This window comes from Eubalaena glacialis, chromosome 6 (assembly GCF_028564815.1).
Source record: "Eubalaena glacialis isolate mEubGla1 chromosome 6, mEubGla1.1.hap2.+ XY, whole genome shotgun sequence".
NCBI classification, from domain to species: domain Eukaryota; kingdom Metazoa; phylum Chordata; class Mammalia; order Artiodactyla; family Balaenidae; genus Eubalaena; species Eubalaena glacialis.
The window spans coordinates 140,945,121-140,962,131 of NC_083721.1; positions in this window are offsets into that span (position 1 = coordinate 140,945,121).

The following is a 17,011-nucleotide window of genomic DNA, read 5'->3' on the forward strand; positions in this document are numbered from 1 at the left end:
TATTCTTGAGAAGGTACAGCAAACCCTGTCAGCTTTGATTTTGAAAATATGCATCATCAAATGATCTTCATCAGTAGTTCTCAAACTATGATCCCTGCCACCTTAGTACTTTTTAGAAATGCAGATTTGGGGCTCCACCTCAGACCTACTGAATTAGCAACTCTGTGGGTAGGGCCCTGCATTCTGTAGTTTCGTACTTCAGGTGCTAAAGTTTAAGCGCTGATTTACAAGAAACATAAAACTTTCATGTAAAAGTATTTTGATTGTGCTAATAGTCCTCAATTCTGAAGAATGACTGAGAACGTATATCAGAATTTTAAACTTCCCAGCGTTCTTAAATCATAAAGGGCTTTGAACAGGCTTTCACCTGTTGGCTTAAGACCAGTTATTTTAAAAGACCCAGGGAAAGGGCATTAAGACCATAAAGAGATCATACTTCTCCCCTCTTAAGTGACTCTGAGCATCACATCCACATAGCCATGCTGGAAGAGAAGAGAACAAAAGTGCAGTGCAGTGGCAGTGGAGCTATGGTTATGTTCCCAGCTATGAAGTCAGCCTTTGTTTTCCTATATCAGCTCAGGACCTTTGGAACAATGCTTCTTTGACCAGGTGTATCAGGCTTTAGCAGCACCAGTTAGATGAAAGAAGGGGGGAAAAAAGCTTCATAAATAAAAACTGCCATTCTCTTGAAACAGTGTATTCCTCAGAGAAACAGTTTCATCCCTCAAAAACAAAACAACAAGCTGTGTAACGTTTCAGAGGGTATAAAAAAAATTTTAAGTGCGTTATACAAAAATTATATGTCGGGCAGAGGGTAGTATTTCAACATTAGTGAAATAGGATTTTACACTAATCAATCACTTTAAACAATTTGATTATGCACTCATTATATAAGACCAAAATACTTCTATAATATGCTTTACTTATTTTGAGATGTACATATAGGCCATAGTCCAGTTTAGTGGTAAATATTATAGTAGGGTAAATGGTACAGGACACAATTATAAGGACAGTTACTCATAGAACAAAGGAGGAGGAGTAAGATGAATCAAGAGTTTCCACTAAAAGGAAAATGTACACAAGAAATCTGGGTATTCAAATACATTACCAGTGAGAACAATTCAGTAAAGAAATCCAACATAAAGGTGATTTTATCCAGAGACAAGTTATAGTAACTATGTTATAATTGCTAATAACAGATGAGTTTACAAAAGCTTGATTACATCTCAATGAAATCTTAAAGTCTTTAGTGCTGCTATAATTTTTCTACTGTGTAGTCTTTAACAGCATTAACATGCTCTTTCTCTCTGTGTGTTAACTGGCCTGCTTGGAAGGATAGTAAATGGTGTATTTAATATTAATTAGACCAATATAGGAGTTTTGAGATCTATTGTATTTGCAAATAATCCCATTACAAATAATGTCTTTTGTAAATATAAATGGGAATGGGGGTGGGGGACCTTTGAGTTTTAGCAGTACCAGAACATCTTCATCTCCATGGTACTATTTACTATAGAACAAAATACACTGAAAGAATATCCTCTGCTTCATTCAATGGGTTTGGGAGCTCAAGCTGCTCAGAACAGGATCTCATTCATTACTTTGGAAGCCACCCTATGGCATGGACTCTTGCATATTGTAGCAAAACACCTTTCTGTTTGTTTGTTGTTTGTTTGTTATACCATTCTTCCAGAGCCGGATTTTCTTGGAAACCAAGGAAAATTAAGTTTCAGGGCCCCTCACTTGCAGATGCCCCTTTTAAGGTCCAAAAAGAGACCCTAGCAATGGTCTCATGGTTTGGTAAAATTTGCAAAAGATATTTTAACTGCAGTTGATTATAGAGTACTCTTTTTTGCTGACTTTTCCCCCTTCACACTTCTCCTATCATGTAGCACTGGAACAGCCAAGGGCAAAATTCTGGATCTGGCTTAAAGGAAGTTGAGATGGGGATACATTTAGATTTTATTTGTATTTAGTGATATATAAAGGTGATTTGTAGTCATGTCTGTGTATGGTTAGGTCAATGCTAGCTGTCCTCGTAGAGAAAGGACATCCAGGAATATTCCCACTACCTACTGTACTAAATCACAAGGCCTGAAATCTTTATATAAATGTGTCCAGTGGTGCCCAGCACCTGAAGTGTATGGCTGGTAAAGGAGAAACAGCCAGAAGCTAGTCTATAGAACTTTTCTAGACGCTAATAAAAACCAAGTATAAATTAACTATGCTAGGAGTATCTGAATTATCTTTCAATTATTGCTTTAGAAAATATTAGAAAGTCATTTTCACATAAAGTGGTGATTAAAGACTCTGAAGTTCAAAAATGTAGGAACAAGACACCTTAGGATGCATCCGTGAATTAGTAAAAATGCTTATTTTTTTTTTAGATTTTGTGATATTTATTGTATTTGTCACCCAAATTTGTAATTTATTGTGATTTCATTCTAAGTCTTCACTTTGTATCCAATTTAATATTTATAATTTTGTATTCTTTTTCTTAAAAGAAGTTTCCCCAAATTGAATAACCTTCAAACCTTTCAAAAACGTGGATCTCTACCTAAAAGGATTTAAGGTGTCTTTCCTGCACAGTAGTTATGGTGGTTTTATTTTTAAAAACCCTTTATCCTTAATTAATGAGAACACACCAAGGAAAAAGGGAGGAAAAGAAGGGAGGAGGCAAGGGAAAGAAGGGGAGAAAGGGACCCTACCTATGGGAGATATCTCAGTATGAGGCAATGAATCAGGCTGTAGAGTCAGACAGGCGAACCTGGAGCTAAAATCTTACTGCCATCACGTATAAGCTATGTACCAAGTTACCTTACATCTTGAGACTTCAGTTTTGTCATCCATGAAGTGGAGATAATACCACCAATTTTGTAAGGTTATTATGAAGGTTAAATGACAATGTATATAAAGGACATTGCCAAGTGCCTGGCACATGCAAGACATTTAGTAAAAATTTTAAATTCCTTATTCTTGAATGTATAATCCAAGTTGTATTACTTGAAATAACCTTACTAATATGCTGCCTTTAGGATGAATAGGAAAGAGATAATTCCAGCATCTTTCCTGCTCTCTTCACAGCAAATTATGAGCAGCACAACATATGTGGGAAGTTCATTCCTTTTTCTGTTAAGACGTGGAACTATTTGTACAAGGTGAGAAAATATGTCATCTTCCATTCTGAACAAAAGTTAGCAAATAAAATGTTACGGACAAACTGTGTAAGAAATAGGATAGGATAGCAAATTTAGAAATCTGCATAAAAAGCTACACCATGGTTCACAAAAAAGGGTTTTACATTTGAGTTAATGTAGTTAATTATTTCAAAGACAAAGGTTTTGGTGTTCATCCAATTCATCCTGTGTTTCAAAGACATCTGAGCCCAGTAGATTAGGAAAGTTTAGAAGCAGATAACAAGATTAGAGGTAGCTCAGAAGTTAACTCAGGGTCCAGGTGTCTCCCAGGAGTGTCTAACAGTTCACAGCTGTGACAATATGGACAAGAAGGGGGAATACCTTCAAAAGGGACTGTAATAAGCAACTAGTTGTCAGCACTAAATGCAGGAAAAAAAGAAAGTAAAAGAGGTTTTTGATATTAAGGGGAAAAAAGCTATTAAAATGCCACAAAATAACCTGAAATTTCTCCGTGTACCTGTTCATCAATGACTGCATAAGTATACTCAGTTATTTACCTTTATACTGGAGAGGGTTATAAAACCTATAAAAGTATGGGTACAAGTAGTTCAGTGGTGGATCAGGAGCAGAAAAGCTAGTCATTGGTGCATAAGCTTTTCACCTGAGGTGTTTTCTGGATGCAGCTATATTTCCTTTCCTTGATGGAGGATTACATGCTACCTGAATCTCCAAAGATGTTTGATTCTGTCTTCTTTGGCCTTAGATTCTAGAGCAACATGCTCAGATTGTGGAGTATTTACCACTAACTGAATAAAACAAGTGAACTCTAGCTGCTGCATCTGTGCCCGCTCTTTTTCCTAAGGTGTCTGAATCGTCCATCTTTCTATTGCTCACTGCACCAGAATCTTGGGGCTGAAAGGGGTCTTGTGAGTCATCCAGTCTTCTCTTTCATGATGCAGAAACTGTCACTACAACATCCCCTGAGGAGGGTCACATACCCCGCCCTCTGCAAAAGGTGGCCCATCTCTTTACCTCTCCTTTTTAGAAAGTCCATCCTTATTATTGTATCACAACTTCCCCCTGCAGTTCTGCCCATTAGTTATGGTTATTTACTCTGGAACCTCCCAAATGCACCTCCATTTTTCTCTACAAATTAGCCCTGTGTGTCTTGTGAAACACACAAAAAACAAATGCATACACAAAAAAATCACCCCTTAAATTTCTTCCTCACAGAGCCTAACATTCAGGATTCCTTCAAACACCTCTGTCTCAGAATAGCATTCATTACCCCCTAGTCCCCTCGCCACTGCCACCTACAGCACCCGGCCCCTGAGAGCTAACTCCACAAACTTGTTCTCAGTGCCTTCCATCCAACAGGTACTTTGCTTATCCTCCAGGACATTCTGGGAATCAAATAGTCCCACAAATAGGTGCACAATTGCTACTGGGATAAGTACAGCAACAGAGAGGCATAAGGTGCCTCCAAAGTACTACTGAGAGAGAGGACCAAGGTGGGAAAGTCAGAAAAGGCTGCCCTCAGGGACCTCATACTGAATTAAGATCAGAAGGAAGAGTAGGTATTAACTAGGGGAGGATAGTGAGGGGGCAGTGGGACAAAGGCCCTGACCAGGATGCAGCAGGGAAGCAGGGAGAGGAGAAGGGTACTGTATTTGGGGTGCAGAGAGCAGAGGGGGGCCAGGCAAGTGTGCAGCAGGAGAGTACATCGGGCCGGACTGCACACTGCACAGCGCTCTGTGATGGGGAACTCTGTCTTTATCCTAAAAACAAGTAGAAGCCAGTGAAAGATCAGAAGCGTGGGTCTGGGGAGTTTCATGGTCAGGTTTGTCTCTAGAAGACCCCCCCGGCCGGCTGCAGTGTGAAGAACCCATTAGACAGGACAGCAGTGGCTGGAGAGAGACCAACGAGAAGGCTATCACAGTACTTCGGACAAGAAGCGAGATGGCCTATTGGGCTAGGGTGGCAAGAGGGAGAAGTAGACTGAATGATTGGAGGCATATTTGGGGATAAAACTGAAAGGATTTGCTGATAAATTAGATATTGACCGAGGGAGCAGAAATTGCCAGAGACGACTCGAGTTCTCTGCCCGAGTAACAGGATGGATGGTGGTGCAAAAGGGTTCTATCTGAACCCTTTCTCAGATAGAGAAGAGGTTTGGGAGAGGGGATGAGTATGAAGAGTGGGTGCTGTGACCAGAAAGCCATTCATCTTCATGAAAGCCACCAGTTACAATCATTGGGCATTTACAGGCTATGGAGTGCTGCAGACTGAATGTTTGTGTCCCCCAAGTTCGTATGTTGATATCCTAACCCCCGGTGTGATGGTATTAGGAGAGGGGCCTTTGGTAGGTGACAGGTCATGAGGACAGAGCCCTCATGAGTGGCATTAGTGACCTTGTAAATGAGAAGCCGGAGAGCTCCCTCCTCCCCTTCTGCCACGTGAGGACACAGCCTAGAAGTCAGCATCTGAAACCAGGAAGTGGGTCTCACCAGGCATCAAATCTGCCAGCACCTTGATCTTGGGCTTTCAGCCTCCAGAACTGTGAGAAATAAATTTCTGTTGTTTATAAGCCACCCAGTCTATGATATTTTGTTACAGCAGCCCGAACAGACTCAGGCATAAAGAAATCTGTTGGAGACTTTTTTTGGTGAATAAATAGCTTTTTTTAAAAAAAATTTCTCCCTTCAGATAGAGGAGACCGTTGCATTTACCATGATAAAATAGTTCAACTTTTGTATCATATTTAATAGTCACAAATATTAAGGCTCAGCTTCGTGTTACCACAGCAATTTAACTGTCAATGTTACCTATATATAATCACGCAAATTCCTCCACAGAAATGGGGTAGAATCTCTGCCCTCTATCTTAAATTATGCAAGGATCATCTTTTTCCTTCTGCTTCTAAAGAAATAAAGCTTTTTCTCTACCCAAGGACATGGGGCAAAGGCCTTTAGTTTTCCCCTGAGATGTCATTTGAGCATTTCATGACTTTTTTAAGAGGCTTTTAAAAATGGATAACTTCGGTATACTCTCAAGATATAACCAACACACTTACTTTAAGGAGCTGAAAACTCAACATTTCTTAAACCAAGCTGTAGTAATATTTCTATCATTTTACCTAGAGAGGAAAGCCTGCATCAGCAACCCAACACCCTATGCAGTATTCCAAATCTCAGAGCAGGTATAAGAGCCAAAATGAAGAACTAAGTTTCTAAGGTTCAAATTAAATCCAAATACGTATTTAACAACCCAGCACTGAGGTTAGCATTCACTAAGAAACAAAGCAAGAAATAAAACTTCAGTGCTCCTGTTTGAACTGGAAAACTCTTCTTAAGCCATTGAAGGGAAACTTTAGAACAGCCTCCAAAACAAAATCTGGTTCTAATCCTTAATTAAAGTACAGCTACTAAACATAACCCCTGACCCCCAAAGACCACTCTCCTCATTTTAAACTATCAGGGCAGGTCTTGAGCCAGAAATACCTGCTATGACTGCAGTGCATGGTTTTTGCCTCATATTATAAACACTTGAGTACAGCTCTTTCTACTAATTAATTAAGACTGTAAGCATCACAGAGAGGTTACACTACACCTGATCCATTTTTACATCTTCATCACCTATAAAAATGCTCCACACACAATATATACGAAAAAACTTGCTTAATCATCAAAGGAATTTCACAAAACAAGATGACAAAGCAGAGCCCTGTTAGCACAGTATTCAGTCCTAGCTAGGTCAACATTTGTATCCATATTTATATACAAGGACATCAATGGTGACATGATTGCATTTTCAGATAACAAGAATATGGAGAGATAGTAAAAAAAATTATGTGTATTAATTTTGTTGGAAGATCACATTATACTAGTTCAAAGGTCTAATTCCAAAAATATATCTTTATATATAGCTATTGTATGTGCCCTCTGGCCCCCAAGACCACTCTCCTCCTTCTGAGCAGATTTACCATTAAATAGGCAAGACATGCCAGCTCAGGTCTTAGATCTTATTTCTTGTTCAGAAAGAAGTTTTCTATTCAAGAGAGAGCAAGGCACCAGATCATCCCAAGTTCTTGTCTATTAATTAGTCATCCTGTACTTTCTGATCCCTCATCTGTGGGACACATGGAAGAAGAGATTTAAGTTGATGAAGCCATAGCAGGGCAGTATAAGCTCTGTTGCTGTCACTAGATTGTTAAGAGATCAAGCATGGTAAAATGGGTCCAGTTTAAAGCCAGGCAGACGGGAATTCAAATTTGCCTTCAGTACTTTCTGGCTGGGTGGCCTTGGGCAAGGCCTCTTACAGTCTCAAAGTCTGCCTTCCCGTACCTTTGTAATGAGGATCCATCCCATGGGAATGTAAGGATTAGAGACAGCCAGTGCAGGTCCTAAAACTATAGGCATTACTAACCTCCTTTCTAACTTTCCAACAAGCTTCCCAAGGTTAGCCATGATTGACTCTGACCTCATTTCTCTAATTCTGTGAGACGTTATGCTGCAGAGCTGTTAACTGGTTTCAGAAAGGAATTGAATATGTTATTTTTCTTATTTTGTCCATTAGTTTATATAACAAGTTAAGAAATCAGCACAATGCTCATAGCTGTTCCAGGTCATCCCAAATGGTTTTCAACTGGGGAGGGGACCACCCATTCAGTCCAAGTCAGAGGATCCTGTTAAACTCTAATAGTCTTTGGTATGAATTTTGTGACATTTAAAAAATAAACTTAAAAACATAAACTGTACAAGCAATATAGCCACATCTCTGAAAATTTATAATACTGAGAAAAGGGGGAAAAAAATCACTTAATCCACATTCCACAGTTCCAGCCCCATCATTTTAGCCTCTTCCCCCTCCCTGTTACTCCCTCCCCTCCCCCCATCATGAGGCCTGAAGGAGCCTGTGGATGTGGACTTAGCCAGTGTGGCCAATCCAGAACAAGCACCTGGGTCTCTGGCTTTCCACCTCAAAAGCAAGCACGCGCTGAGACTTGGAAACCAGGAGATCTCCTTGTAATCTCGACACCTTGCCTAAATAAGAGATAATCTGGACCAGCCTAGCTCCCTTAGTGAGCACAGTCTGAATTTCCGTCACTTGTAAAATCATTAAAGCACTGAGTAAGAGCAGTTTCCCCTCAAACAGTAATAATAATTCTCATTTTCCAAATTATGCATCAACTTTTTGGGAAACCTGTCATTAGAGGATTTTCTGTCTGCTGACCTTTGCTTTCACATCTTGGAAGTGTTTTATTAAGTAGGGCATCTTGTTCAAATACAGGACACTGCTACTGTCTCCCGTGAGGTTTTGCAGTTCTAGTTACAAGCATGATACACACGCAATTTATGACTGTTTGGGTCTTCGGTGTGGCTACACATTTGTCCTTTACCACTGCCATCCTTTATCCTAAGTGAACCACCAGATTTAAGTGAATCAGATACAGCTACTTCTTCTTACAATTTGGTACAATTCAGAAAAGCAGTTTTTAGAAATGCTTTTTTCATAGATTGTAAGGGATAGAATGATATAAATCTCAAAACAATAAAATGAATGCACGGTTTTTAAAAAGAAGTGATCAAACATTTTAGCAGGTTTTTTAATATTTAAACTCCCACTTGCTAGTCTACTACTAGAAATTCTAACTTTTGATTGGCTAAAAAGACTAAAATCAGCAGTGCTCCATCCCCTAACTTCCACCAAAAAAGTGACTAATTACTTCTGAAAGATCTTCACAGCTCATTAGTGATCTGTTTAAGGCTATTATACTTACAGTCTACACAATGTTTTTTCGTTTGGCAAATCCTGGTGATATTAACATAGCCATAAATATATACAAAAAGACAAGTGTATTTCTAGGGCCTGCTATTATTCTTTGTCGAGATATTAATAGTTTAAAAATTTGTATTTGATGCCTGAGAAAATTTTCAAGGAATCCACACAATTTAACTCTGATAGTTTAGTCCAGCTATTCAGAGGAAAGGAAAGCAAGAGGTTGTCGTTTTGATTTTTTTTGGCTTGTTTTTTTTTTAACTGAACTTGAGCTTAATCTCAGGATCCAAATGTTCCAAGTTCAAATAAATCCCCCACATGCCTGCTTGCTCCTCTGCCAAATCTGAACAGCTGAAAACAAGTGCCGACTTGTGCCTACAAACAGGTAAACTAGCAGAAAATAAATCACCAAATGACATAAAGGCAACACCCAGAATCCAACCCCCATTAACCTTAAAGGTAATGTAAACAAAATGGTACCTGTTCTTCATCTCTTTGGTTTCTCAGCATTGATAAATATTTTCTAATTGCATGGAGGGGATATTTTTTGAAATAAGAGAATCTTGACTGAGGCAACATATTATCCATGGTAAGGAAAGCACGAAGAGCCTTATTTGCCCCTCCCTGTCAGAAACCACATGAAATCTAGAAGCTGCACAATTCCTCAGATGCCTAGAGATTTGCTTGTAGCTTGACCACTTTCCTGCAAACAAAGCAGACCTTCTCCGCGCTGCTTCCCCTTTTGGGTAGAGTTCTTGGTGAAAGCAGACAGCCACGTCCCAACGCCGCCCTAAAAGCATCCAGAAATGCAATGCCCAGAGGGCAGCAGGAGCCAGGAGGAATCCAGGGACTGGTCCGCCGAATGCAAATTGCTTAGTGGTAGTGATGCGACTGTCCTATTTCTAGCAACAGCATTCTGTTGCAAGCTATGTTAATATTAGGTAGCTGGTGACTTTCCACACCCACAGACTCTCATGAGGTTTAATCTTAATTCTTCCGACAGCTTTTCTAGCTCTTAAAGAGGACATGACATGTGTTTTTTTCCTGTTTCCTTCCAGAATTCTTATCAGCATGAGCACACACAGACAACCCTCAGCGGCATCTCAGCTCTAAAGTGTTGAATCATTCAGCCTTGAGAAGCATTGTTTCAGGGGATTTCTAAAAAAAATTAACAAATTACTTCACTCTTCATTGTTACCAAGGAGTTCAATGTCAGCACTTAAAACGGTCGGTTTACACTGTCATGCATTATGCAACATGCCCAGTAACCAGATACTTTACGTCAATTGAACAATAGCTGCAAACAGATTCTGTTCTGAGTTAAAAGGCTTCTCTCCAAGAATCCTTATCGCAAAGCCACAGGCTGAATCCAGGAATATTAAATTTCCACAGGCTTTATTCTGAGTTTAAGGAATAAAAGATGTTATACGTGTACTTTCTAACTGTTATGAAAAGGATTCATGCTTAAAAAAGAGAACATGATAAGAGGTCTGTGGTCTTAGAGGACATGAAATCATCAAATTTGAAAGTTCAATATTTTCTTAATACTCCATAGAAGTCACAGGGTTTCTAAACAAAGTCCCCACGTAGGCTTTGCTATTTTATTACCCTTTTTAACTTTGCAGTAGCTGGTTTATTTGATGAAACATTTGGCCACTTCTGTGAGGGGCTGTCATGTAGAGTCCAGGTGTACATCAGCCAAAAATCATGAGGCCCAGAGATTTGCTTTCAAGTGGAAAAGGAGAGCTGGTCTTTTCCCCTTCAGAGCTAGCACTGCAGGCTTGGGTGTAGGGGGCAAGCAGAGCTTGGGGAACCAATGTTGCAGCCTGCGCCATCCCCTTGGACAGCTTCCCTGACACCCTGGCTGGGCCACTTGCCTTCAGGGAACACACTTGATGAGCTAGCATGGGCTGTGCTGTGAGCAGCCCAGGCCAGCTGTCAGGCTGGCGTCAGCCCACTTGCAAGGTGATCTTCCAGTCTCATCAGGGCCAGGCTGGAAATTCCGAGAAGTCCTTTGCATAATGCTGCTGGGGCCGGCTCCTCAGAGGAGGCCCTGCCCTCCTGCCCCCTCTCCAGGCACACAGCCACATGCTGACTGACAGAGGCCCTTGCAGCCCTGCTCCTCCGTAGGCTGAGGACAGCCAGCTCTAATGAGGGTCCCAGAGAAGCACCGTGCTTTCAAGCCACCAGAATGCTAAGGGCACGTGTTGTGCCCTCCCTGCCGGCTCTGGCCCTGGGAAGAGGGGTGGTCCTCAGGGCATTGGGAACAGGCAGAGATCCATTTATACACACGCTCCAGGAAGCCACAAGCTGCCCTTTTGATTCTCTTTTTGAAAATATCTAAAACTTCAGAGCCGAATCTTATCATGGGCAGAGCCACACCCTCACAGCACGGCTGGTGATCAAAGCCTCTTCCCAATGGAGCAGCGCAAAGCAGACCTCATTTCAAATCTTTGTTTCACGGTCACCTTTTCCTGGGTTGAGGAAAGTGATGAAAAGAGATGACGAGGGAGGGAAAAAAAAAACCTAAACCAAAAACTCTATCCTGACTAGCATAAAAAGCATAAAAAGAAAAACTGGTGAAACAAATGCAACTAAAATTCCCTTAGGGGTTTAGTTGGTAATAAATACAAATCATGTCTAATATTTACTGGGCCTTTGGGCCAGGCACTGTGCTAGATTCCTTACATGTATTATCTCATGTAATCCTATAGCACCCTCTGGGGCAACTGAGGCTCAGAGAGGGTAAACAACTTGCCAAGGTCACACAGCTACAAAGCAGAGAAGGGATTCCAACCAAACAGCCCTACCCCAGAGTCTCGGTTCCTGATCAGTACAATACACAGCCTCTCAGCCCACATCCAGAAATGGATTCCTGAGGACCCCACTAAGGATTAACCTGAAGAAGGAAAGGTGTGGATATGGCCTGTTAAAAGAAAATACAAATGTTGATGATGGGAATTTACATACCAAGATGATTAGGTTAGAGGCCAGGTGCATCTTCACGAAAAATCATGCAACTTCCTATCCTGGATTCTCTATAAATAAGGCTAATACTCATTATTTACCTCTTAAAGATTCCTTTATGAAATGATTCTAGTGATCTTGAAGAGTTTGTATCCATAGACATAGGTTTTCTGCTTCCCAAACTTGGAAAACTGCTGTAATCTCAGTTTCTGTTTGACATAGGTTGCAGTGGTCCATTTCTCTCAATATTTAACACAAACATGATGTGGGATTTTATACACCCGGTTTCTCAGGCGAGTGTCATCATCCCTTTGTTTTCACAGTGTGGCCACCTCTGCACCCCCGCCTGGAGGGGTGCCATGTTGATTGCCACTGTGACTCAGCTGCCTTGGCAAAAGGCAGTCGGCCAGAGCGCTGGTATCTACAGTGTGTGTCTGCAAGGACCAGAAGAGCTCAGTGTAGCTGCCTCAAGCAGAAAGAGGTTTATCCTGCCCCCTGCAAAGTACACAGTAAAGAGCGGAATGATGACCTGTTATTTGTACAACTCCCTCCCACCCCTTGTCCTCTATTCAGTAGAAAAATAACCAGCAGAAACCACAAACCCCGGAAAGCCACTGAGGGAGGCTGCAGTCCCACTGGGAAAGGATATTCATGTGTTCTCTTTGATTTATAAGAATTACCTGCTTTTTTACAAGTAGCTTAAAATACGGGGAACCTCAATCTCTTCACTTGAAGAGCAATATAAAGAGGCAAAACCAAAGCCAGAAAAAATAGTTACAAGGGGGTGAAGAGAGAGATTTTACAGTTTACTCCTTTGCAAATGTTGGAGAAGATGGGATGAAAATGTGGGTTTGTGAAGCCACCTAGCTCCATGCGTTGCACACAGTAGGTATTTCATTAATGCATGCCAATGTATATTTATTAAAGGGGAAAGGCAAAGAGGAAAGAATGGGACCTAAGTGTCAAATTTAGGATGAGAACAAGGAAAGGAAAACAGAAAACTTGTCTCTAGGATACCTTTAAGTTGGCGGAGTTTCCAAATTGCATCAGGACAAAAACTAAAACCCCATTAATCCCCTTCTCTTTTTCTTTCCCATCAGAGCTGAGAGTTTCCATCAAGAAAATGGTTCCGTTCTCCGAGAATTAATACAGCCCAGATATCAAGTGAAGGGCAGGCAATTAAGATGATGGAGAAGCAGCTAGCCCAGGAAACAGAAACCATTTTTCATTATGAATCTCACTGAGAAATCACTCTCTTCCCACTAGGTCTGTGGAAACTGGCCCAGCCTCCTGATCCCCCAAGGACAGTTTTAAATGAAATCAGGAGAGAGGAGAGGGAGACATTTACCGCTGATCACGCAGCACCAACATTCTGCTTTTTTGTGCCATTAAAGCACTTGTGCTGCTTCCTATGACATTTTCTCAGTGCCCCCACCATGTAGGGGGTAATTATATTTGCATATGGTGCATTTTTACTTTCCCAGAATGCATGTCCAACCCCCCCACCCATGTTCCTATTATAACCACCGTTCAACCATCATTGATGTTTCTAGCTGCTCTATGAGCTACACAACTTTTATGCCTTCTGCTTCCCGGTTTCAAGGATTGATTTCTCAGATTTAACAATAACTGGGAATTCCCTGATGGTCCAGTGGTTAGGACTCTGAGCTTTCACTGCTGTGGCCCAGGTTTAATCCCTGGTCGGAGGAACTAAGATCCTGCACGCCACGCGCTCAGCCAAAAAACAAAGAAAAAAAAAACACCAATGACAGCACCCATGGGACACTTGTCCTCCACCAAAAAAAAAGAAAAAGTTCTTTTCTGCATCGTTTAGGACGAACTTGAACGTGCCTCAGAATCACCTGGAGGGCGTGTGAAAGCCCAGATTGCTGGCCCCGCCCTCAGAGTTTCTGAGACAGTAGGTCTGGGGTGAGGAGCAAGAGTTTGCATCTGTAACAACTTCCCTGGTGAAGCTGATACTGCTGGTCTGGGGACCTCACCTTGAGAACCATTGGTTTGGGTGCTGTCAGGTAGGCACAGCTGCAGAGGGATTCTCAGGTGGTTTCAAGGACAAATACCCTGTTTGCTGGAGCACTTTGAGAGCTCCCATCAGATCCACATCTTAAAATGCACTCCCCTGGTGGTGGTGGTTTTCCCTGGACCCATCTCTTTCCTTGTAGCCACTCTTCCACAGGGGAGCCCCTGCACATGGCAAGTTCCAAATGGGCCTCCAAGCAAGTTCTGTCTCCTCAATCGTATCTTGACTTGATGTCCGGTTTCTCTTAAACTCTCTCTCAGCCCCCCTTACCAAGTCACGGGGGGCACTAACAGTATTCTCAGCTCAGAGATCAACTCTCTCTAAGCCCAGGGCCAGAAACCACAGCCAGCTCTACCCAAGACTCCCTCCCTCCCTCTTCTGCCTCTGACACCTTGTTCCCTTACAGCTGGGGAAGGAGGAATCTCACTTGGATCAGGAGCCCATCCCACCAAGAACCTCCCAAATCTCAGTCTTCCTCAAACCCGCCCCAACTCTGTCTTCAGTGCAACTCTGTTTGGGGATGGATCCTCCACTAACCCTGTCTCCTCTCATCCAGTCTTGAGTTTTCTCTCAGGATTTAACTGAAAACCATTCTTTTGTCAGAAACATAACACATCCCCAGCAAGCTTACTGTTCCTGGGGGGTTTGGGGCCGGGTCTCTGGGGCCGTGTCACCTTCTCCTCAGGACATGGTTTCCTTCTAGCCTCCCCTTGGCCGCCATACTTTTCTCCTTCTGAGAGGATGAGCACCAACCCAGGAGAAGAAGAAAGAGGAGAGCAGGGATGGGTCAACCCTGAGGAACTTTCAAATTGGTGGTTTTATACACAATTATAAGTTTATAATTGTGTATAAAACTAATAATATGGTTTTAGAAATAGGGAAAATATACATCTTCCTTAAGTAAAATAGTTCTGCTAAGTAGGAGGCTGGAGGGATGGGTGGGTGGGGCAGGATAATGTGTTCCCCTCTAGTGCCTGGTGGTTGGAAAATTAAGGAAGTAACTGAAAGCAGATGTATGATTGAGGTAGGCCTCCATTGGCAGGTGATGGCCCTTGGGATAAAGAAGGGGTCTAACCCCGCTTTCCCATTTCTCTGACTCTATTGTCTGGGAAAAAAAACTAAGGGGCCAGAGAGCATGGTATCTCAGATGGTACTCAAACTTGTCTTGGGTTCTGGTGGGAAGGCCCAGGCCTGAGGTGTTTGTTTGGGTAACTCACCCAATTTGGTCAGGGGGTCTGCAGGAGGTGGCAGCCTATGTTTTCTAAAAGAAAGATAATGTGCATGCAATTTGGGGTAGAGAAATTGCTTGTCAGTGAGGCATATAAAGTCCTGTTCTTCCACACTATTACCCTTGATTTTTTAAAATATCAATACAAAAGGCAATTACCCTCCACACTGGAAATGATATGTGTCTTTCCTCAGTCGGATCACCAAAGAGCATTAATATTGGTGTAACCCAGACTCTACATAGGGTATAATGGGTGATTATGACCAGAATGTAAACTTGTCTTTATTGCTAAAACGTTAGGTAACAAAGTCAGAAGGATATGGGATTATTTATTTATTTATTTATTTTTGTGAGACTTGTTAAGTGTTTTTTAAAAATTTGCCAATCGTTTGGTCTACAGACCAGCACTGTTGGCATCACCCGGTCCTGTAAACTTGTTAGGAATGTAGAATCTCAGGATCCACCCTAGATCTCCTGAATCAGAATCTGAATTTTGACAAGATCCCCAGGTGACTCGTATGCATATGAAAGTCTGAGACCACCACCTAGGAATAAACAAAGAACTCCTACACATGCCCATTGCACCCCACACATAACTTGATTCCACCATTTAACTCTCCATGATGCCTGTTTCTTGTCTGTAGCCTCTTGGCTGGGAACTTCTTCACTGACCTCCTTCAGGCCAATGACTGTATCTTGTCCACTGTTACATCACAGGGGCTCAATAGGGTTTTGTTTAAAGATGAATGACTGATTGTACATGTAATGTAGCATTTGGGTATGAGCTGCCTTGAGTTTTCCCAGGTCCTGTTGGCCTCTGAATCCAGACTGGTTATGTTAAGAGTAACAGCCCGCTGGCTCATGTCTTCATCTGTTCACGTAGGCCCTCCTGTTGCTGCAAACTGCCACCCGACTATTTCTGGGAGCTTTCAGATGTGTCTCTCATATAGTTTCAAGCAAATCCTGGCCAGCTCCCAGATAGCATTCACTGTTCCCTGTTTCTGTTCTGGTGCCCCAACCTGTTCACATGTCACTGCTGTTGTCACCTGGTATGTCCCTGTGTACCCACAGTGAGGCCTTGAGGCTCTTGACGTCCAAAGCATCTTCCAGTCTCCTCATTTAACTCACTGCTCTCTGTCCCTGCACATTGCTGGTCAGGAGCTGTCCTTCCAGGGGTGCTCCTATTCATACATTCTTGGAAGGCTCTTCAACTGCAGCTCCCAGGACCCTCTTTCAATCCTCCCCACCCTTCTGTCTTCAGCACAGCTTAGAGCCCTTACTGTGGGTTCCTCACCTCACCAACCACCCTTCTGGGCAGAATCCCCTTTACAATGACTCCAGGCCAATATTCCAACCTCAGGTTCCACACCTGGGTCCTGGAATTAAATACCCATGACCTGCCACCAAAGGAGAACCAAGTTATTTGCTAGATATAGTCTTCAGCTTGATGCCATGGACCACCTCCCTTTTTCTCAGGTGCAAGTCACATCAATATCTCCAAGTGTTTCCATGAAAGTTTGAAGTGAGGGCCACACTGCCCCTTTCTCCCATGCTGAGGTGTAGACCCATTAGCACTATAAGGGTCTCTGCAAAGTAATACATCTCACAGAATAATTTCTCTGCTTTTCCACTTGCTTGACTTTTTCTCAATTGACAAAGACTTGAGTCCTTGACCAAACTTGAGTCAGCTCCTTTGAGTTTTCACTTTAACTATGTCCAAACCTTGCCTGCTTAGTCCAGTTTTGGCAGAAGTCCTGCTGGGTCAGTTTAGATTAAATCTTTCATCCTTGATATCTTACCACCATGGCTTGTCTTCAGCAAGAATCCTGTGGAGTTGGTCTAGTAAGAATCCCCTAGCCTTGA